Genomic DNA, 25,050 nt, shown 5'->3' on the forward strand with positions numbered 1-25,050 from the left:
AATGAACACTCATACAACCCTGACTCTTTACAGGAAGTTGTGCAATTAAAATCTGAATGATGACTGAGAATATCTTAATAGGAAACTGACATTTAGATTTCTCAACAAATATGAAAACTAGATTCATTGGTTAAGATGCTGTTTTCAGATACAAGGATATTTAGGTTATTGGTGAAACAGTTCCAGGTGATAAAGACCTGTGTGGTGTCACAGTGTTAATAAATAATTATACTAGGCTTTGGCCAACTATCACTGGAGTCAATCAATTTCTAAAACTTTTAGACCAGGAATAAAAAATAATGTGGTGTTTGATTTAAAGGATATTAGCTAGAGACAGAAAATATATTTGAGAAGGAAATGCTAAAGTCGTTAAAGAAGTTGGAAGGACAGTATATGTGAATTTTGAGAGGTCAAATAAAATAGAAAGTGAAAGGAAATTGATGAGAGATGAGTAGTTGAACAAACTAGTTTGCATAGTTAGGAAATATGCTGATCTCTCCTATTTTTTTTTTTTTCCTGCAGATTGAGGCCAATAGGTAAAATACCTCTCAGAAAGATTAATTAGAAACAGTGTCACAGATCAGAAGTGGGCTTTTCTTAACGTAAGTATATATAGAGAGTTCTTTTGAAAAACTACAAAATGGGTAAAAGGGCAAAATGCCTCAAATAGAACAAGGCACAGTGCAGTTGTTATATTACATAGATGAATGAAGGATTAGGCTTGAAAACTCTGTATTCACGTATAGGAGGCCTTAGTGCTTTTTGTTTATCCATTGTTGGAATCCCCACTGTACTAACCTGAGAGGTGATAATAACAGGGAGTTTAATAGTTTGCAGTAGAGGCTGTTCTATTCTTGTTGGTCAGCTGCAGTTCAAAATTTAACCAATAATTTGAGATTAGATCATTCTTCTTCCTAAACTTTTTAATTTACCTAAAATTACCATATTTTGTTTCTCTTATTACACTGTAAAATAATGAATTGTAGCTATCATGTTTTCTGCCAAGTCTTTTCTTCTCCAGGCTAAATATCAATATCTTCTATTCCTTTATTGATTTAAGCTGTATTGATTCTGATTCCCTGTTTATCAGGTCACTGATCTTACTTAAATTACTTTAATGGCTCTACCTACTTGTGAGGGAATGCACTATTGATTGACACTAATGTATGACACTTTATCACACTGAAATATTCTGATGGAATTCAGGAAGAAACTAAGTTTCAAAAATTTTATTCATGTGAGCATTTTTAAGTTTAAAATATCATTGAATGTATTAATCATGGAGAATTCTAAGCCTAAAATAAACCTGAGGGAGCAATGAAAATAGTAACCACCAGAATCACTATTTTTATTTTAAATGAGATAATATTTACATGAGGATCATAACATTTTTCTTTTTTAAGGCATTGCTAATTATTTTTTCTATATCATATGATTGTCTCCAAATGAAAATGTCAGCAAAACTTACACATTTTTAGTAATTCCTTTGTGTTAAAATTTCCTAGCTAGGCATGTATTTTTTGGTTTGTTTATCCTTGTAGTGAAAAGTGTTAGTTGCTCAGTCTTATCTGACTCTCTCAACCCCATGGACTGTAGCCTGCCAAGCTCCTCTGTCCATGGGATTCTCCAGGGAAGAATACTGGAGTGGGTTGCCATTTTTTTCTCCAAGGTACCTTCCCAATCCAGGAATCAAATCTGGTTCTCCTGCATTGTAGGGACATTCTTTACCATCTGAGCCATCAGGGAAGCCCATTTATCATTATAATACATTGTAAAATTTTAGTCTAATTCAATTATTAATTAAATCAACTTCAGTCATGTTCATGATTGTATTTCCAATGACCTAGAAATACTTGAAATAAATATCATCAGATTTTTTTTTAAATAGGCTATTTATTTATGTTATGGAAAATCAAGCAAAATTATAAATATCATTTGTCCTAATGAACCATCCAAAGCAAATGAGTGCACAGAAAGTGTCTTTGGTAGAAGAATAGGGTTTTCCCCATCAAAGGAACCCCTAGCCCCCAAAAATAGAATTAAAGTCCCCCCAACAAACAAACCAATAAACAGTCTATTGGTATTGGAGTTATACCTCTTAAAATGAATTAAGAATAATCTATTCCCCCTCTGTTTTCTAAAAGATTTTGTGAGATTGGTATGACTTGCCCTTAAATGTTTAATAATACCATCTAGACCTGAGGTCTTCTTGTTAGAAAGATTTTATTTTAATAGATGTTGAATTCTTTTAACACACACAGGGATATGTAAAATTATACCTATAAATTTTGGCAGTTTATATTTTTAAAGCTATTTATTTCTCAACAAATATCAATGAGGTTTTCTGTAGAAGATTCAGAAATTTTGGATCGCTTCAGATAATATTATGACAGATGTTCAAGAGTGAGCAAAGCCCCTGGACAGGACCTCAGTGTGTGCTGTGGCCCTTCCCCATGTGACTACGGTAACTTGTACTGTGTCTGCATAGTGGTTAGAAACTAGCGAATTAACAATATCAGTATCCATATACATACCTTGTTACTGAGACCATGTAAATCTGTTCCAGCATAGATCCCTTACAACATCTGGCATAATGTCTACAGTTGAGGCTACTGCTGATTGATTTTGTGTTCCTCTCTCATCTTTCAGTATTTTTTTTTTTTTCTGTAGAGGCAGGATTTGTGAATTAAATATGGATATGATGGACACAGTTAATCCTGTTTAAAATCGGCCAAAATTACTTCAGCCACAACCAGTAATAGGGACAAAAGTGTCAGCAAACCTAAAGGTGACCCAGATCACAAATCCCATTTTAGAATCTGCTTCCTAGGATGATTTCTTTGATCAGTTTTTGTAGGTCAGGTTTCCATTGGAATCAGACTCTGAAATGCAGACTTGCGTGAAGGTTATTCATTTTGTAGACACCTAAATGGCAACCCACTCCAGTACTGTTGCCTGGAAAATCTCATGGGCAGAGGAGCCTGGTAGGCTGCAGTCCATGGGATCTCGAAGAGTCGGACACGACTGAGCGACTTCACTTTCACTTTTCACTTTCATGCATTGGAGAAGGAAATGGCAACCCACTCCAGTGTTGTTGCTTGGAGAATCTCAGGGACGGCAGAGCCTGGTGGACTACTGTCTCAGGGGTCGCACAGAGTCGGACACGACTGAAGCAACTTAGCAGCAGCAGCAGCAACAGTAGGACTGTACAGGGGGAGAGGCTGAGATCTGTGATGTGGATAGTCTTCAGCCAGTCTTAAGCGGATCTCTGAAACTAGGATGGCCATTTACAAATAAGACAAGAACAGGGATGCCTCAACAAATTGTTACATACTAGCTACTCCCTGGAGAAGGAAATGGCAACGGACTCCAGTATTCTTGCCTGGAGAATCCCAGGGACGGAGGAGCCTGTTGGGGTCTATGGGGTCGCACAGAGTCGGACACGACTGATGCGACTTAGCAGCAGCAGCAGCAGCTGCTCCCTGAAATGAGGTGTAACCATGGGAAAGCTAGTTCCTTTTTTTAAAAAATAAAAAAAGTTAGTCAGTCATATCTGACATTTTGTGACCCCATGGACAGTAGCCCACCAGGCTCCTCTGCTCATGGAATTCTCCAGGCAAGAATACTGGAGTGTGTAGTCATTCCCTTCTCTAAGGTATCTTCCCAATCCAGGGATCGAATCTTTCTCTCCTGCATTGCAAGCAGGTTCCTTATTGTCTGAGCCACCAGGGAAGCAACTGAGACAACGAGGGTTTCCATATTAGCAGATGATCCACTGCATATAAATCAGACACATGTCAAGGTCCCATAACTAGGCACCAACTGACCTCCCAATTTTTTGCAGAGAATAATTGCACAGTATCCTCTTTATCATTAGTGATTACCATTTTTATATATGTAAATATTATAGGCAAAATCATGTCATTTGCATTTTTATTGAATAATGCAATAAAGTTTTCATATGCTAATTAATTCTTAGTCATTCTTAGATTAAAAACTAATCTTTTTAATTGTCTATTTTCTGTCAAAGGACCCAGCTTTTAATCGGCTAAAAGATTTTACACTTAATTAACTGAAAGATCTTATGCTTTTATAATCAGTTGGCTAAAATAACTGTTATTCTCTTTTCACAAGCTAAACACATTGAAAATTCATTCACAATCTTTCCAAAGCCCAAATAAAATTGTGAGGCTAGTTTCTATAATTATGTAAATTCATTTTCTATTGCTGATCATACAGGTTAGAAATCTTAAAAAAATCTTTAAAGATTCACTCTCTCTCTTCCTAATAATCAGAGTCTAAATTGATCCTCAATTTACTTACTATTGGCTTCTCATTTCTATATATATTGCCTTGTTCTACTTTAGTCTTTACCCATTCCATCTGTTATAGTGCAGTTTCTTAGAAGCCATTGTTTCTAACTTTCAATCTCTTTTATTGAGTACTGGCAAATACATTTCCATATTTTTTTTTCCCCTAAAACACTCCTCTCTGCTAAGAAACCTGAAATATTTCTCATGGTGTATAGAATTTATTACAAGCAACTAACCATAGAATTTACCTGGAAGATCTAACCAAACTTTCCTCGCTAGCTTTTGTATTATCTTCCCTTGTAGCTCAGTTGGTAAAGAGTCTCCCTGCAATGCAGGAGACCCTGGTTTGATCCCTGGGTCGGGAAGATCCCCTGGAGAAGGAAATGGCAACCCACTCCAGTATTGCTTGCCTGGAGAATCCCACCGACAGAGGAGTTTGGCAGGCTACAGTCCATGGGATCGTATGAGTCAGACACGACTTAGCAACTAAACCACTACCACATGTAGCTTGTATTTTCAGCCAAAAACCTCTGTATTTTTTATTCATCCTACCTTCTGCTTTTTTCCACGCTTATTAACTCTGGCAGAAAACATCTCATTGTCCCTTTGAAAATACTCCCTTGCCTAGGGGGAAAAAATGCCGTAATTTTCTTTTCAATCAGAAGTTAATTTGTTTCTTTTATATGTCAGAGCATTTAAAATTTTTATACTGCTTGACACATTCTGATCTTACTACAGTTTATCTCTTGTCAAAATGTTTCTTCCCTGAGAGTTGAAATGTACCAGTTCCTATTCATATATATAGTATAACTTTTAAACTTATTTCTATCAAAGGCAATTTGGAGAATTGTCTAGATTTTTTAAGTTATTCTTCTAATACTGATGAATGACAATGTAATATTGACTTGGTTATTCTTTAGATTGAAAAATTTCAGTAATCACTAGACTATTACATACATGGAAAGGGATTGGTAATTGAATTACTATATTATTTAGAAGACATGGATAAATGCCAAATAAAACTGCACCAGTAAGAATTTTAAAACTGAAAATTTTCAGGACACAGTAAAAAATATTGTGTAACATGTGCAAGTACAAATGTTGCTAGTCTTCTGAATGCATTCCTCAGAATAAAGGGAGATTCTTATTGAAGTCATATGGCACCCCACTCCAGTACTCTTGCCTGGAAAATTCCATGGACGGAGGAGCCTGGTCGGCTGCAGTCCATGGGATCGCTAGGAGTCGGGCACGACTGAGCGACTTCACTTTCAGTTTTCACTTTCATACGCTGGAGAAGGAAATGGCAACCCACTCCAGTGTTCTTGCCTGGAGAATCCCAGGGACAGGGTAGCCTGGTGGGCTGCCGTCTATGGGGTTGCACAGAGTTGGACACGACTGAAGTGACTTAGCAGCAGCATTCATATTTCAGGAAACTTTAATTGGAGTAACTATTATTTAGACTTGTTTGTAACCAAACCATATTAGCCATCTTTTACAAGGTTAGAGCTCAAATCACTTTATGTAGAAATGCCACAGAAACTGAAGGGTTCTTCATATAGGCACTTGTGTATATATGCTTGGAAGTATGAGAGAAGTAGTTTGAATGTGAATTCTGATTTCTTGGAGAAATGAAATTTTTGGTAAAGAAGACAAAATTCTCAAAGTGGTATTCCTTTTTTAAAAGCTATGTTCAACATAAAAGTCTTTCATTTGATTTATGTTTTGCAAGTATTTTCACCAGTCTCTGGCTTATCTTTTCATTTTCTTGCTGGTACCTTTTGAAGAGTAAAACTCTTTACATTTTATCTTTTCATGGTTAAAGTTTTATGTATCCTAAAAAAAAAAATTTGCCGAACTATTAAATTGAAAAATATTTTCCTATATTTTAGAAGCTTTATATTTCCAAATTTTATTGATTCTATGATCTGCTTAGAGATAAACTTTGTATGTTATGTAAGGCCAGAGATTGGCTCAGGTTCATTTTCCACAGGGGCCTCAAACAGTACCAAAGCAAAAAAGAAGAATTTCATGATTTAACCACATTACATATTTCATTTAAAAATCAGTTAAACTTGTATGTGTGTGTCTATTTCTGAACTCTCTGTCATTTTTGATGTAAAATTATATCTTTATAGTTTTATGTGTCTTAAAATTAGATGTAAGCCCTCTAAACTTGATCTTTATTTTCAAAGGGGTTTAGCTATTATAATTACTTTGCATAATCCATATATATTGTAGAATCAGCTTACTACTCCTTACAAAAGAATTTCCTGGAATTTGATTGCAATTATAATGATCTTATAGAATTATTTGCTTATAAATGATATTTTAATATTATTGGATCTTCTGCTCTGTATCATATATTTTTTCATTTAGATCCTCTTTAATGACCTTACAATGTTATAAAATTTTTATGTACAAAACTTTGCCACATTTTAAATCTGAGTGTTTCATGTTTTTTATTCATTTGCAAATAGTATTTTATTTCAATTTCACACATTATGGATATATAAAATTCATTTTTACTGACTTATTAAATTTCTACCTTACTACATTTATTTATTAGTTTTGATAATAATTCTTGAATTCTTCATGTCTCTACATAAAAGATAACATCATGTACAAATAGTTTAATTTCTTTCTTTCAAAGCTACAGTTTTTTGTTTCTTTTTCTTCTTTTATTATAATGGTTAGGCAATTATGTACAGTATTAAATAGAAACATTAACAAAAAACATTATTTGCTTGTTACTGATCTTAGTGGAGGGATAGTTTATCTTTCACCAGTAGATCAGATCAGATCAGTCTCTCAGTCATGTCCGACTCTTTGCGACCCCATGAATCGCAGCACGCCAGGCCTCCCTGTCCATCACCAAGTCCCGGAGTTCACTCAGACTCACATCCATCGAGTCAGTGATGCCATCCAGCCATCTCATCCTCTGTCGGCCCCTTCTCCTCCTCCCCCGAATCCCTCCCAGCATCAGGGTCTTTTCTAATGAGTTCTCTTCGCGTGAGGTGGCCAAAGTACTGGAGTTTCAGCTTTAGCATCATTCCTTCCAAAGAAATCCCAGAGCTGATCTCCTTCAGAATGGACTGGTTGGATGTCCTTGCAGTCCAAGGGTTCGCTAGTCTACTAGTTCACTAGTCTACTAGTTCACTAGTAGAAATTACATTAATTGTTGGTACACCAAGTTGAGGATATTCCTCTTAATTCTTAGCTTGCTGAATATTTTCATCATGAATGGGTATTAGTTTTGTTGTCAAATGTTTTTATTTATTTACTTTTTATTGATATTTTGATTTTTTATTTTCCTAAACTTACTTTTTTGGTATTATTTTTTAATGCATTGAAGTAGAAGATCAAGAAGTAGAAATCTAGGACTGATTTTATGTATCTTTCCTTTTATTATTGAAGTATAGTTGATTTACAGTGCTGTGTTAGTTTTGAGTACATAACAAAGTGATTCAGTTGTACAATCATATGTCTATTCTTTTTCAGATTATTTTCCCATATAGGTTAGTACTGAGTAGAGTTCCCTGTGCTATACAATAGGCCTTGTAGATTATCTATTTTATATATAGTAGTGTGTATATGTTAATCCCTCTTTGCTAACCATAAGTTTGTTTATTAAGTCTGTGACTCTATCTTATGAATAAGTTCATTTGTATTATTTTTTTAGATTCCACATATAAATGTTATATGATATTTGTCTTTATCTGTCTGACTTCACTTAGTATAATAATCTCTAGGTATGTCATGTTGCTGCAAATGGCATCATTTTGTTCTCTTTTATGGCTGAGTAATATTCTGTTGTATGTATGTGTGTGTGTGTGTATATATATATATATACACACACACACACACACACACACCACTTATTTATCCATTCCTCTGTTGATGGATGTTCAGCTTGCTTCCATATCTTACCATTGTATATAGTGCAACAATAAACATTGGGGTACATATTTCTTTTCAGAGTGTGGTTTCTCTTGATATATGCCCAGGAGTGGGATTTCAGGATCATTGTTGTTCAGTTGCTCAGTTATGTCTTACTCTTTGCAACTCCATGGCCTGCAGCATGCTAGCCTTCCCTGTCCTTCACCATTTCCAGGAGGATCACAACATAGTTTAATATTTAGTTTAAGGAAACTTCATACTGTTCTCCATAATTGTTGTACCAGTTTACATTCCCACTAAGTGCAGAATTATTTCCTTTTCTCCACATCCTCTCCAGTATTTATTGTTTTTAGACTTTTTGATGGTGGCCATTCTGGCCAGTATGAGATGATACTTCTTTGTAGTTTTGATTTGCATTTCTCTAATAATTAGACAAGCTGAGCATTTTTTTTTATGCACCTCTTGGCCATCTGTATGTTTTCTTTGGAGAAATGTCTATTTAGATCTTCTGCCCATTATTTGATCAGGTTGTTTCTTCTTTTGATATTGAGCTATTTGTATATCTTGGAGATTAATCCTTTCATCACATCATTTGCAAATATTTTCTTCCATTCTGAGGATTGTCTTTTCATTTTGTGTATGGTTTCCTTCTCTGTAAAAAAGCTCTTAAGTTTAATTAGGTCACATGTGTTTATTTTTGTTTTTATTTTTATTACTGTAGCATATGAATCCAAAAAGATTTTGCTGTGATTTATGTTGAAGAGTGTTTTGCTTATGTTTTCCTTTAAGAGTTTTATAGAGTCTGGTCTTACATTTAGGTATTTAAATCATTTTGAATTTATTTTGTATATAGTGTTAGGGAATATTCTAATTTCATTATTTTATATGTAGATATCCAGTTTTCTCAGCACTACTATTGAAGAGATTCTTTTCTCCATTGTACATTCTCACCTCCTTTGTCATAGATTAATTGACCGTAGGTGGATGGGCTTTACTCTGGGCTTTCTATGCTGTTCCATTGATCTGTAAGCCTGTTGTGGTGTGAGTACCATACTGTTTTGATTACCATTTTGACTAGCTTTATAGTATATTGTGAAATCAAGGTGCCTGATTCTTCCAGCTCCGTTTTTCTTTCTCAAGATTGCTTTGGCTCTTTGGGATCTTTTCTGTTTCCATACAGCTTTTAAGATTTTTTGTTTCAGAGCTCCAAAAAGTGCCGTTGGTAATTTGATAGGGACTGCGTTGAATCTGTAGATTGTGTTGGGTAGTATAGTCCAACGCTAATGAAAAAATTGAAGATGACACAAACACATGGAAGGATAAGCCGTGTTCTTGAATTAGAAGAATCTATTTATCATGTACCTATCTATTGATAGATTCTTTTTCAGATTCTTTTCCTTTGTAGGTTATTAAAACATTGAATATATTCCCTGTGCTATACAGTAAGTCCTTGATGGTTGTCTATTGTGCATATAGTACTATTTATTAATAATGTTATATATTTTCTTCTAAACACAACATTAACTTTCTACACATTTCAATGTGTTTTCATTTTCAATTTCATTAAAATGCATTCCAATATCCTATCACACAACAATTTGTTATTTAGAGACATGCTGTTTCATACTGAAAACTGGGGATTTTTCAATATCTCTTACTAATTTCTGGTTTATTTCCACTGTGGTAACAAGAATGTTATATTCTATTTAATGGCTTTCCTATTAACTGCACTATTGTTTATTTCTCAGAATATGATCTATTAAGTGGTATATGTACACATAAAAGAAATGTCTAATCACTATTTTTTGCTGCAGTGTATAAATGCCATTTATGTTAGCTAGTATTGGTTAACTCATCTTTTGAACATAAATTATTTCTGCTTAGTTTATGAAGTATTGTGAGAAGAGTATTAAAAGTCTCTAAGTATAATTATGGCTTTTTCTATTTTTCTTGTCAGTCAAATCAGTTTTCCTTTCATGTACTCTGAAACTTTCTGTTTAGGTGCGTACATATGTAGGATGTCTCATGTCTTCTGTCTGAATTAAACCTTTTGTCATTATGATATATCACTCTTTATTTCTGGAATTATTTACTATCCTGAAATCTTATTTGCCTGACATTGCTTCAGCCTATCCCACTTTCCTCAGAAGTATGATTCTTTTCTTTTTATATCCTATTACTTTTAATAGGATATTTTCTTTATTTAAAATGGATTTATATAAGAAGCATAAACTTGTATCTGATTTTGCATTTAGTGCCACAAACCTTTTTAACTAGAGAATTGAGACAATTTATGTTTTTTAAATATCATTAGAGTTTGGCTTAAATTTAGATTCTTGATTGCTATTGTCTATTTCTCCTTTTTTCCTGCTATTCCCCTTATTAGCTATATTTCTAGATATACACTTTTATTAGTTATTCTAGGGTTTATTTCTCACAGTCATAGATGGTAATACTACATATGTAGTATTTACTACATAAATTGAAAAAATTATATTTTTTTCCTTTTAAACAATAAATTATCTTTTAAAGAGATTAAACATGAGAAAATATTTTTTAATTTGTTCACATGAACTTATTTTTGTTCATTTCTTATGCTATAAGTTTTAAAATAATTTTATATGGGATATTTTATCTCCTTTTTTAAAGACATTGTTTTAAAGTCTTTTAATGCATATCTGAGGGCTGTGACTCAGACAGTAAAGAATCTGCCTGCAATGAGGGAGACCTGGGTATGATCCCTGGGTTGGGAAGATCCCTTGGAGGAGGGCATGGAAACCCACTCCAGTATTCTTGCCTGGAGAATCCCCATGGACAGACGAGACTGGTAGGCTACAGTCCATGGGGTTGCAAAGATTCAGACATGACTGAGCAACTAAGCATAGCAATGTAGGTCAAAATGATTAATTACCCTGATTTCATTACTTGAGTAAAATAGAATTAACTCAACTATATTTTTGAATAATATTTTTGGTAAGTATTAAATTCAAGCTGAACATATTTTCCTTCTTTCAGTTTTCTAAATATAGTATTTGATTTTTTCCTCATTAGTTTGGTTTTAATGAGAAATATGTTATGATTATCTTTGCTTCCTATCATTCTTTCTCTGGCTGCTTTTATGAAATTTATATCTATGAATATCAGTAATTGGATTAAGATATTTTCCTTATGTTACTTTTAAAAAATTATTGGAGTATAGTTGTTATACAATGTTGTGTTAGTTTCATGGGGCACAGCAAAGTGATTCAGTTATATATATATACATACACATATATATATATGTATATGTATATCTTTTAAAAAACTTATGTTAGTGGGTATATGTCAACCCCAGTCTCCCAATTTATATTTCCCCCTATATTGCCCCTTGGTAATCATATGTTTGATTTCAAGACCTCTGAGTCTATTTCTGTTTTGTAAGCAAATTCATTTCTATAATTTTTGTTATATACCAATTATGTATAAGTGATATTATATGATATTTGTAATATATGATATTTATATATAGTATATGGTATAGTATTTTGGGAAGCAGTGGTTTTTAAGAGTAACTTAACAGCAGTGTTTTAATATGGTTCAGAGAAAAAGCAGGGTTATATGTAAATGTTAGAACAAGTTCAGGTCTCTACTGAAACGTCAACTCAGAATCTGTTTTCTTGTAATGTGAAGACTGGTTTGGGATTCTGAGTCCAGAAATCCTGTATCTGGAGCTCTCTGTTCCTGGGTTGTAAATCAAGACAACTTCTCCTTTTCAAAGTTACTTTAGTTCTCCATTGACAATTGGGATATTTTATTCTTCTAATTTCAAAAATGGTGTTTGCGACATTTTGTAATTACAACAAAATTTCTCAGTGAGTTAGTATTCCTCAAAGGGAAAAAAGATGGTGGAGATGTTATAGTACTTTGAGCTGCAGTGGCTGTGGGAGAAATGTTTCCTATTAAGATGGCAACTGGCTTTGTATGTCTGTTATTATAGATTGACAAATGCCTGGGCAGATTTTACTTTCTGTGAGTTGCCTACTATTTTTTCAGTATGAATAAATAACAGAATGAATATTATAATTCATGAAGAGAATTTTTAACTTTTAAGACTAGTACTATACTAGTATTATACATCAGAGAAGGCAATGGCACCCCACTCCAGTACTTTTGTCTGGAAAATCCCATGGACGGAGGAGCCTGGAAGGCTGCAGTCCATGGGGTCGCTGAGGGTCAGACACCACTGAGTGATTTCACTTTCACTTTTCGCTTTCATGCATTGAAGAAGGAAATGGCAACCCACTCCAGTGTTCTTGCCTTGAGAATCCCAGGGATGGGGGACCCTGGTGGGCTGCTGTCTATGGGGTTGCACAGAGTTGGACACGACTGAAGCGACTTAGCAGCAGCAGTATTATCAGTTCAGTTCAGTTCAGTCGCTCAGTCGTGTCCGACTCTTTGCGACCCCATGAATCACAGCACGCCAGGCCTTTTAACTGTGTAATAATAATAATAATAATATATATTAAAATATTGAGTGAAATATCAATGAGTATAAAGAAACAAATTTTTGAATTCTGATAAATACAATATTGTATAAATTATATGAGTAGTAATATGTATATATAGGGCTTCCCTGGTGGCTCAGATGGTAAAGCATCTGCCTGCAGTGCAGGAGACCTGAGTTCGATCGCTGGGTTGGGAAGATCCCCTGCAGAAGGAATGGCAACCTACTCCAGTACTCTTGCCTGGGAAATTCCATGGACTGAGGAGCCTGGTGGGCTACAGTCCATGGAGTTGCAAAGAGTCGGACACGAGTGAGCGACTTCACTCACTCACTCACTCATGTATATAAAAGTAATATGAGTACTAATTATATAGTTTTAGAAAAACTAACTTCATATGTTGAAAAGGATTACTGGCCCTAGGGCCCTAAAGTGATTAATACTCTGCCAAACACACACACTCACACACACACACACACACACACACACACACACACTCTCTCTCTCTCTCTCTCTCTCTTTCTCTCTCACATGCTCATACATATATCTTCTTCATCTTCCTTTTCTTTTGTGAAAGACACAGTAGCCATTAGAGTATTAATTCAAATATAAATGATACACATATATATTCATACGGAGACATACATTCAGGATATATAACATATATGAGATCTGATATGGCTTGCTATGTCATATAGGCAATAAATGAAAGACCCAGCATGTAAAATTATATATACAAAATTAACTCTTTCTGCCATATCACTGTCCTATATTTGTTTTATATCTGTTATGCGTATACTACATTTTGAATAGAAAGTAGAAGAAAAGAAAGAAATTAAACACGAAGTTGTCAAAAATAAATTGAAGCTAAATTTCTGGGCCAGATCTCGAAGAGAATGTGAGATACTTTTGTTTCTTTCATTCGCTGTCATGTGTACAGAGTCACATTAGGTAATAGTCATATTTCCATGTTCTTGCCATCTTTCCTGCAGTGAATATCTTTTGTGCTTCTAAGAGCCCAGGTTCATTCTTTTATTTATTCATTTATGTATATTTTTTGCTATGTATTTGCTTTTCTCAAAGGCAATAGAAAATAATGATAAGAATACAACAGGAAAAATGGTTTGTAGGTTTGAAAAACATGAAGTGCTTTATATATTATACATCATCTAAAAACCTGACAACAACTATACAAAATAGTGCTACTTGGCACATAATGATATATAGCACAGACATAAAGTGTCTCTGGCAGTGTATTGCCACAAAAAAATAAATAAAAAGAAAAGAAAGTTATTCATCAAATCAACTACATGCATTAATTTAAAAGAATGAGCAAACTGAATCCAAATAAATGATATCTATCAAACTTTTAAGCATTGCCATTAAATACTAGCTGTCAATTCTAATACATTTCTGCTGGTATCATTTAAAATCAGTATTTCTTTTCTGAAAATTGCAAACAGTATAGAAAGGAAAGCTTCAAACAATTAAAAGCTGATAAAGGATAAAAAAAATACTAAATATTTCTATTTTAATATTGTCTTTCATAAAATCAATCTCTTTCTTGAAATCTTCGGTTATAAAACAAAGACAAGCGTCAGACATATAAATATAAACATAGCAGCCTTTTCACTGGTAGAGCAGATACTAGGGAGCCTTAGATATGGTAAAACAATGCTATGCCTAATATAGAATTCTAACATTGGATTCATTCTGCCACAGATGTCACTGAACAGCCACCATTCTCTTTCAACAGGGGAGACTATTAGACTGAGTACACCTGGAGAACAATCAGAGGGAACAGAATTCTTAGTTAAGACTATTCAGTTGCTGAGCTTGTTTTCATTTTTTGGTTTAATCAAAATCACAGATCAGATTTGTTTATTCCCCTTCTAGAGGAGAGAAAACAGAGAAAGCAAGGAGATTGTTTTCTTCTCACCAATGCCAAACATGATCCAATCATACCTCTGTCTTACCTGAAACACTAAGCTAAACTGCATGTGTAGTTCAATGTCAAGGTGTAAGAGCCAAGAAACATACAGTCCACAACTTTATTGAGGGCATTGGAGACCAGCTAAAGCTGGCACCTGCTGCTGTACCTGTAAAAACAAAACAAAAAAAAGCCAGTCATGGGTAAAAAACAATACACTGTAGTGATTACCAAGATCATAATCACACACGGTCAAAGGCTAACGTCACATACCTAGACTACATCTGGCCAGCCATAAATCAGTCATTGTAAACTATGGACATAAAACAAACCAAACTAAAACCAGTACATCAACAAATCTGCTGGCTTCAGTACCACACAGTAAAGTTTAAAGTCACATAGCAAATATTTTATACCTATAAATGAAGTATAATATTTAAAAACTGTGAATCACTAATTATACATTTGTAATTTCTGTAACACTGCACATCAACTAACTTCAATTTAAAAAAATTTTTTAAGTCTCTTGTGCTACTCAAAAAATAAATACAGTCAGTTACATTGGTTGTGCCAAAAAATTGTTCTATTATAATTGCATCTTCAGTTTACTATTTCTCAAGATTCCCAATCAATTTAGCAGATGATGCTATGAAAATAATCCCAATACATTATAGCTCTCTTCCCCAACCTAGTTCTAAATTAATTGGGTATAGCCAAAAGAATCAGTCAATGGGACCCAGAATACCAGTTCCATCACTGATAAATGCTGAGACTACAGCTTAGTTACATTACAAGAGGAGGTATCTAGTATGGAATCCCATATTAGACACTCACCCTCATTGTCAGGTCACAGTGGAACACTTACTGTTTAACTCAATGGATAAAGAATTGCCTTTACCATCAAATTTAGGAGAGATCAGTGTACTTATTCTGTGCACCTCAACTTATTCAAAAGGGTGGGAGATCAAAGTTCAAAGTTCTTAACCCCAAATTTACTAAAGAGAAAACTCATTCTTCTACAACCCAGATAAATTGAATAAAGGAGGGTTGAGAGCTCCCAAAAGCTAAAAGAAGGTGTTTTTCTATCTCTTTGATACATTATGTGCTTAACTCACTTTATTGAATGAATAATAATCTTTTTTTTGACCTGTGACTTGAAATAACATATCCTAAAATATATGACAATTATATGTCCATTGTTGCCAAAAAATTATGGAAGGAAATATGCAATCATTAACTTATAAAATAGCTCATAAGCCTCTCCAGATACTTCCATAATACTGAAAAGAGGAAGCAGTATGGTATTTTGAGGGGTATAAAAGCAACAATATGATGCTTCCTTCAGGGAAAATGAAAAGCTATTTTAGAAACACAAGGGTCAAAAATGCTAAGCTACCAGTTATTAAAAATTATTTATCACTTGAACTTTTGGTAGGAAAATCCACTTCCTGTAGAGATATAAGAATTTCAATCACAGAACTAATGTCCTGAGAATTCATTTTATTTACACTAAGATCTCAGAAGACTGGGCTCATTTTAAAGTTTTTAAGTTGGGATAAACTGTATCAGACTGCTTCTTTTAGATAAAATACAGAGATATTTTATTTTTTGGCCACATATTGAGACTTAACTAGTAAGTTACCAACTTATATTTTAGCTAAATTCTATACTTTTTTTTTAATATATCCATAAACCTCATGAATAATATCTGACTGGTATTTTAATTTTTTTAATTTAAATTTATTTATTTTAATTGGAGGCTAATTACTTTACAATATTGTATTGGTTTTGCCATACATCAACATGATTCCAACATGGGTATACACGTGTTCCCCATCCTGAACCCCCCTCCCTCTTCCCTCCCCGTACCGTCTCTCTGGGTCATCCCAGTGCACCAGCCCCAAGCATCCTGTATCCTTCATCAAACCTTGACTAGTGATTCATTTCTTATATGATATTATACATGTTTCAATGCCATTCTCCCAAATCATCCCACCCTCTCCCTCTCCCACAGAGTCCAAAAAACTGTTCTAGACATGTATGTCTCTTTTGCTGTCTCGCATACAGGGTTATCATTACCATCTTTCTAAATTCCATATATATGCATTAGTATACTGTATTGGTGTTTTTCTTTCTGGCTTACTTCACTCTGTATAATTGGCTCCAGTTTCATCCACCTCGTTAGAACTGATTCAAATATATTCTTTTTAATGGCTGAGTAATACTCCATAGTGTATATGTACCACAGCTTTCTTATCCATTCATCTGCTGATGGACATCTAGGTTGCTTCCATGTCCTGGCTATTATAAACAGTGCTGTGATGAACACTGGGGTACACATGTCTCTTTCAATTCTGGTTTCCTCGGTGTGCATGCCCAGCAGTGGGATCGCTGGGTTGTATGGCAGTTCTATTTCCAGTTTTTTAAGGAATCTCCACATTGTTCTCCATAGTGGCTGTACTAGTTTGCATTCCCACCAACAGTGTAAGAGGGTTCCCTTTTCGCCACACCCCCTCCAGCATTTATTACTTGTGGACTTTTGGATCGCAGCCATTCTGACTGGTGTGAAATGGTACCTCATAGTGGTTTTGATTTGCATTTCTCTGATAATGAGTGATGTTGAGCATCTTTTCATGTGTTTGTTAGCCATCTGTATGTCTTCTTTAGAGAAATGTCTATTTAGTTCTTTGGCCCATTTTTTTATTGGGTCGTTCATTTTTCTGGAATTGAGCTGCAGGAGTTGCTTGTATATTTTTGAGATTAGTTGTTTGTCAGTTGCTTTATTTGTTATTATTTTCTCCCATTCTGAAGGCTGTCTTTTCACCTTGCTTATAGTTTCCTTTGATGTGCAGAAGCTTTTAAGGTTAATTAGGTCCCATTTGTTTATTTTTGCTTTTATTTCCAATATTCTGGGAGGTGGGTCATAGAGGATCCTGCTGTGATGTATGTCAGAGAGTGTTTTGCCTATGTTCTCCTCTAGGAGTTTTATAGTTTCTGGTCTTACGTTTAGATCTTTAATCCGTTTTGAGTTTATTTTTGTGTATGGTGTTAGAAAGTGTTCTAGTTTCATGCTTTTACAAGTGGTTGGCCAGTTTTCTCAGCACCATTTGTTAAAGAGATTGTCTTTAATCCATTGTATATCCTTGCCTCCTTTGTCAAAGATAAGGTGTCCATAGGTGCGTGGATTTATCTCTGGGCTTTCTATTTGGTTCCATTGATCTATAATTCTGTCTTTGTGCCAGTACCATACTGTCTTCATGACTGTGGCTTTGTAGTAGGGACTGAAGTCAGGCAGGTTGATTCCTCCAGTTCCATTCTTCTTTCTCAAGATTGTTTTGGCTATTCAAAGTTTTTTGTATTTCCATACAAATTGTGAAATTATTTGTTCTGGCTCTGTGAAAAATACCATTGGTAGCTTGATAGGGATTGCATTGAATCTATAGATTGCTTTGGGTAGTATACTCATTTTCACTACATTGATTCTTCCGATCCATGAACATGGTATATTAGTGTCCTCTTTGATTTCTTTCACCAGTGTTTTATAGTTTTCTATATATAGTTCTTTAGTTTCTTTAGGTAGATATATTCCTAAGTATTTTATTCTTTTCATTTCAACAGTGAATGGAATTGTTTCTTTAATTTGTCTTTCTATTTTCTCAATATTAGTGTATAGGAATGCAGGAATCAGAGCAGAAAAAGAAATAAAAGGAATCCAAATTGGAAAAGAAGAAGTAAAACTCTCACTGTTTGCAGATGACATGATCCTCAACATTGAAAACCCTAAAGACTCCACCAGAAAATTACTAGAGTTAATCAATGAATATAGTAAACTTGCAGGATATAAAATCAACACACAGAAATCCCTTGCATTCCTATATTTTTAGATTTATTTATTTTTCTTGTTTGTTATCATTTTGGGTTATTTTTCCTTTTTTGAATTTGTAATAATGAGTCAATAATTTAATTAAATATAATTAATAAGTTTTATTTAATGTAGATACTTTACATTTACTTTGTTTACTTAGTAACATAGTTGTGAAAGTTTCAGTTTAAAATTATAAAAATTAATAGGGTGCCAATACAGCTTTTGCTTAGTGAAAATGTATAGCCATAAATGCCTATGTGAATAACAAATAAAATATCTGATATCAATAATCTAACATACCACCTTAAGTGTAAGAAAGCCAAGTACAAACTAAATCCAAAGGGAGTAATAGAAAGAAAATATAAAGGTTAAAGATGAATAAAATTTAAATGAAGATTATATAGAATTTTTTTCTTTTACTAAACTCCACATGCTCAGCATTAAGAAATACATCGTAACTCATGATCCAGTGTATGTGTACCTTTCTGCCTCTCTCTATATATATCAGTCTTTCCCTCTATTTAATCATCTATCCATTTACATATCAATCCATCTATTATTTACATAGATGTATTTAACTCCATAAACAGGTCATTTATAGATAAGTCTCTCTTGTTCTTTTTAAGGGTTTCAATATTTTCTTAAATTTTTCTGTAATTCATGACTTAAAGTGCTTAAATTTCCATCTTTACAATTATGCCACAATGTTGAAGTTAACATATAGTTTTCATACAGCTTGAGGTATATTCACTTTCTTAGGTGCTCAGATGTGTCTGACTCTGCGACCCCATTCACTGTAGCCCACCAGGCTTCCCTCTCCATGAGGATTCTCCAGGCAAGAATACTGGAGTCAGTTGCCATTTACTGCTCCAGGTATATTCACTTAATACAGTCATATAACATCCCTAGATCAAGAAACTTAATTCAGACATCCTGGAAATTTCCTATGTCATCAAAGATTAGATGCTAATCTGAGTTTAATTACATAGGTTAGTTTATATGTTTTCATTGTTATATTCCTGAAACAATAATGGTATATGAATACTTTTTCTTCAGTTCAGTCACTCAGTCATGTCCGACTCTTTGTGACACCATGGACTGCAGCACACCGGGGGTCCCTGTCCATCACAAACTCCTGGAGTTTACCTAAATCCATGTCCATTGAGTCGGTGATGCCATCCAACCATCTCATCCTTTGTCATCCTCTTCTCCTGACCTCAATCTTTCCCAGCATCAGGGTCTTTTCAAATGAGTCATCTCTCCGCATCAGGTGGCCAAAGTATTAGAGTTTCAGCTTCAACATCAGTGCTTCCAAAGAACACCCAGGACTGATCTCCTTCAGAATGGACTGGTTGGATCTCCTTGCAGTCCAAGGGACTCTCAAGAGTCTTCTCTAACACCACAGTTCAAAAGCATCAACTCTTTGGTGCTCAGCTTTCTTCATACTTCAACTCTCACATCCATACATGACCGCTGGAAAAACCATTGCCCTGACTAGATGGACCTATGTTGGCAAAGGTATGTCTCTGCTTTTTAATCAGCTGTCTAAATTGGTCATCACTCTCCTTCCAAGGAGTAAGCGTCTTTTAATTTCATAGCTACAGTCACCATCTGCAGTGATTTTGGAGCCCCCCAAAATAAAGTCAACCACTGTTTTCATTGTTTCCCCATCTATTTGCCATGAAGTAATGGGACCAGATGCCATGATCTTAGTTTTCTGAATGTTGAGTTTTAAGCCAACTTTTTCCTTCTCCTCTTTCATTTTCATCAAGAGGCTCTTTAGTTCTTCTTCACTTTCTGCCATAAGGATGGTGTCATCTGCATATCTGAAGTTATTGATATTTCTCCCAGGAATCTTGATTCCAGCTTGTGCTTCTTCCAGCCTAACATTTCTCATGATTTTCTCTGTATATAAGTTAAATAAGCAGGGTGACAATATGCAGCCTTGATGTACTCCTTTTCCTATTTGGAATCAGTCTGTTGTTTCATGTCCAGTTCTAACTGTTGCTTCCTGACCTGCATATAGGTTCCTCAAGAAGCAGGTCAGGTGGTGTGGTATTCCCATCTCTTTCAGAATTTTCCACAGTTTATTGTGATCCACACCATCATAGGCTTTGGCATAGTCAATAAAACAGAAATAGATGTTTTTTTGGAACTCTCTTGCTCTTTTGATGATCCAGCGGATGTTCACAATTTGATCTCTGGTTTCTCTGCCTTTTCTAAAACCAGCTTGAACATCAGGAAGTTCAGGGTTCACATATTGCTGAATCCTGGCTTGGAGAATTTTGAGCATTACTTTAGTAGCGTGTGAGATGAGTGCAATTGTGCAGTAGTTTGAGCATTCTTTGGCATTGCCTTTCTTTGGGATTGGAATGAAAACTGACCTATTCCGGTACTGTGACCACTGCTGAGTTTTCCAAATTTGGTGGCACACTGAGTGCAGCATTTTCACAGCATCATCTTTCAGAATTTGAATTAGCTCAACTGCAATTCCATCACCTCCACTAGCTTTATTCATAGTGATGCTTCCTAAGGCCCACTTAACTTCACATTCTAGGATGTCTAGCTCGAGGTGAGGGATCACATCATCATGATTATCTGGGTCATGAAGGTCTTTTTTTGTACAGTTCATCGGGGTATTCTTGCCACCTCTTCTTAATATCTTCTGCTTCTGTTAGGTCCGTACCATCTCTGTCCTTTATTGAGCCCATATTTTCATGAAATATTCCCTTGGTATCTCTATTTTCTTGAAGAGATCTCTAGTATTTCCCATTCGGTTGTTTTCTTCTATTTCTTTGCACCGATCACTGAGGAAGGCTTTTTTTTTTTTTAATCTCTCCTTGCTATTCTTTGCAACTCTGCATTCAGATGCTTATAGCTTTCCTTTTCTCCTATGCTTTTCGCTTCTCTTCTTTTCACAGCTATTTGCAAGGCCTCTCCAGACAGCCATTTTGCTTTTTTGCATTTCTTTTTCTTGGGGATGGTCTTGCTCCCTGTTTCCTGTACAATGTCACAAACCTCCATCCATATTTCATCAGACACTCTATCAGATCTAGCCCACTAAATCTATTTCTCACTTCCACTGTATAATCATAAAGGATTTTATTTAGGTCAAACCTGAATGGTCTGGTGGTTTTCCCCACTTTCTTCAATTTAAGACTGAATTTGGCAACAAGGAGTTCATGTTCTGAGCCACAGTCAGCTCCCAGTCTTGTTTTTGCTGACTGTATAGAGCTTCTCCATCTTTGGCTGCAAAGAATACAATGAATCTGATTTTGGTGTTGGCCATCTGGTGACGTCCATGTGTTGAGCATTCTCTTTGTGTTTTGCAACAGGGTGTTTGCTATGACCAGTGTGTTTTCTTCGCAAAACTCTATTAGCTTTTGCCCTGTTTCATTCTGTACTCCAAGGCCAAGTTTGCCTGTTACTCCAAGTGTTTCTTGACTTCCTACTTTTTCATCCCAGTCCCCTATAATGAAAAGGATATATTTTTGGGGTTTTAGTCTAAAATGTCTTGTAAGTCTTCATAGAACAATTCAACTTCAGCTTCTTCAGCATTGCTGGTCAGGGCATAGACTTGGATTTCTGTGATATTGAATGGTTTGCCTTGGAAATGAACAGAGATCATTCTGTCATTTTTAAGATTGCATCCTTTTTTTCTTATGTTTATACAATTTCATCACTCTTACCCTATACCTCCAGTAACCATCAAGCTGTGGTTGGTCTTGTTTTGCTTTTAAGATTCTTCATATAAGAGAAGTAAAACTATTTTGTCTTCCTCTGTCTGGTTTATTTCACCTTACACAGTATGCTTGAGGTCCATCTGTGTGGTCTCAAAATGGCAAGACTTCATTCATTTTTATGGTGAAATACTATCCCATTATATACAGAGACACACACACATATAAGTGTGCATGTGTATACATACACACAGCCCATCTTATTTATCAATATATTCATCAGTGGACATCTCCCCAACAGTTGTTATTTCTTCCTTTTGTGATAATACCCATTCTAACAAGTGGTATCTCATTGTGGTTTTGATTAGCATTTTCCTGATGATTAGTGATGTTCATCTTTTCATGCTTCCTGGCTATCTCTATGTCCTCTTTATAAAAGTATCTATGCAAGCCTTCTGATCATTTTTCAGTCAGGTTGTTTGGTTGCTGAAATTTAATTATGTAAGTCTTTATTTTGCATATTAGCCTCATCAGATTTATGATATAATTTAGAAATATTTTTTTCCTAATTCAGTGGGTTACCTTTCTATTTTGTTAATGGTTTTCTTTGCTGTGCAGAAGCTTTCTAATATGATATACTCTCACTTAGTTAGTCTTTGTGTCTATTTTTATGACAATAGCATACTGTTTTAATTACTATAGGTTTGTAATGTAATCTTAAATGACAGCATGGTGTCCCTGACAACAAATGTCATGTGAAGTCATGTCCAACTCTTGCAACCCATGGACTGTAGCTCACCAGGCTCTCCTCTGTTCATGGATTCTTCAGCAAGAACACTGGAGTGTGTAGCCATTCCCTTCTCCTGGGCATCTTCCCAATTCAGGTATTGAACTCAGGTCCCCTGCATTGCAGGCTGATTCTTTAATGTCTGAGCCACCAGGGAAGCCCAGCTTTGTGTTTCTTGGTGTTTCCAGCTTTGTTATTCTTTCTCAGTTTTATCTTTGCTACTTAGCATCTTTGTGGTTCTATAAAACTTTTAAAATTGCTTATTGTCTTTCTGTGAAAAAAATGCCATTGGAAATTTTAAAGAGATTGTATGGAATCTGTAGATTGCTTTGGGAAGTATGGATATTTTGGCAGTATTGATTCTTCCAATGAATAACCATGGAATATATATTTATTTGAATTTTCTTCAGTTTATATCATTAATGCCTTACAGTTTTCAATATACACTTTTTTTTAAACCTCTTTGGTTAAATTTATCCACAGATACTCTATTCTTTTTGACAAAATTTTAAGTGGTTTATTTTCTTGAATTCTCTTTATGATAGTTTATTATTAGTGTATAGAAACTCAACAGATATTTGTGTATTGTATTTGTATCCTGTAACTACTAAATTCACTAATTAGCTCTAATAGTTTTTTTTTTTTTTTTTAAGGAGTCTTTAGGATTTTCTATATATATAATATGTTATCTATAAATACAGTTTTATTTATTCTTTTCCAATTTAGATGTATTTTATTTATTTTTCTTGCATAATTGCTCTGGTAAGGCCTTCCAATATTATCTTGAATAAAAGTGACTACAATGGGCATTTTTATCCTGTTTCTGATCTTAGAGGAAAAGCTTTCAGCTTTCTACTGTTGAGTATGATGGTTGTTAGCTGATGTAGACTTGTCAAAAATGACCTTTATTGTTTTGAGGTATATGCTTTGTTGAGAGTTTTTACCATAAATGGATGTTGAATTGTATCAAATGCTTTCTCTGCATGTATTGAGGTGATCATATAAATTTTATATTTCATTTTGTTAGTATGGTATATCACACTGACTGATGGCATCCCTTCTTACACTCGCTGAATAAATCCTACTTAATCATGGTGTATGATATTCTTACTGTATTGTTGAATTTGGCTTGCTAATATTTTGTTGAGGATTTTGTGTGTATGTTTTAATTTTGTCTGGTCTAAAATGTTGTTAAGGGAAATGTTTCCTTTTGATTTTTCTATCTGGATAGTCTACCCACTGATGAAAGTGGAGTATTAAAGTCTTATACTATTTTGTATTTCTGTCTATTTCTCACTTTAGGACTACTAATATTTGCCTTATATATTTAAGTGTTGATGTTGAATGCATATGTATATACAAATTTTATATCATCTTGTTAGATTACCCACGTTATTATTATTATGTAGTGCTCATCTTTTTTACAGTCTTTGTTTAAATTCAGTTTTGTCTGATATGAGTTCAGCAACTTCAGCTTTCTTTTGATTTCCATTTAGAATATTTTTTTTCTGTTCCTTAAATTTCAGTCTTCTGTGTCCTTACATCTCAGGTAACTGTCTTGTGTGCCTCTTGGCTAACTATTGTAGTAATTAACCTACTACTTTTACCATACATTTGCCTACCAGTGTGATTTATTCTTTCATGTGTTTTCTTGTTATCAATTAACATCCCGTATATCCAACCCAATGAAGTCCCTTTGGCAGTTCTTGTAAGGTCACTTGAGGGGTGATGAACTTCTTTAGGGCTTTTGCTTGTCTGGAAAAATTTTATCTCTCCTCCAATTCTGAATTATTAGTTTGCTGGGTATTCTTGATTGGAGGTTTTTTCTCTCAGCACTTTGAACATATTGTGCCACTCCTTTCAGAGAAGTTTTGCTAAAATCTGCAAAGTTTTGCTAAAAAAAAAAAAAAACCTCTTGATCATCTTATGAAGATTCACTTCTACACAAGTTGTATTTCTTTTGCTGCTTTTAATATTCTCTCCTTGCCTTTACCTTTTTTACCTTTTAATTATATTTGTTGATCTGAATCTTTTGGGGCTCATCTTTTTAGAACTGTTTGGATTTTCTCGATCTGGAAGTCTCTTTCCTTTTCTGGA

The 25,050-nt window shown here is 34.6% G+C and overlaps 1 long non-coding RNA gene across 1 annotated transcript in view; it reads left to right on the plus strand.

Moving 5' to 3' along the window:
- Positions 1-24,821, plus strand: part of LOC129633099 (uncharacterized) — a 38,079-nt gene extending 13,258 nt beyond the window's left edge. The window contains exons 2-3 of the long non-coding RNA XR_008704885.1: positions 523-602; positions 22,869-24,821. This is a non-coding gene — a long non-coding RNA (uncharacterized LOC129633099). The remainder of the gene's footprint in view (positions 1-522; positions 603-22,868) is intronic.
- Positions 24,822-25,050: the final 229 nt, after the last annotated feature.

This window comes from Bubalus kerabau, chromosome 18, assembly GCF_029407905.1.
Source record: "Bubalus kerabau isolate K-KA32 ecotype Philippines breed swamp buffalo chromosome 18, PCC_UOA_SB_1v2, whole genome shotgun sequence".
NCBI lineage: Eukaryota > Metazoa > Chordata > Mammalia > Artiodactyla > Bovidae > Bubalus > Bubalus kerabau.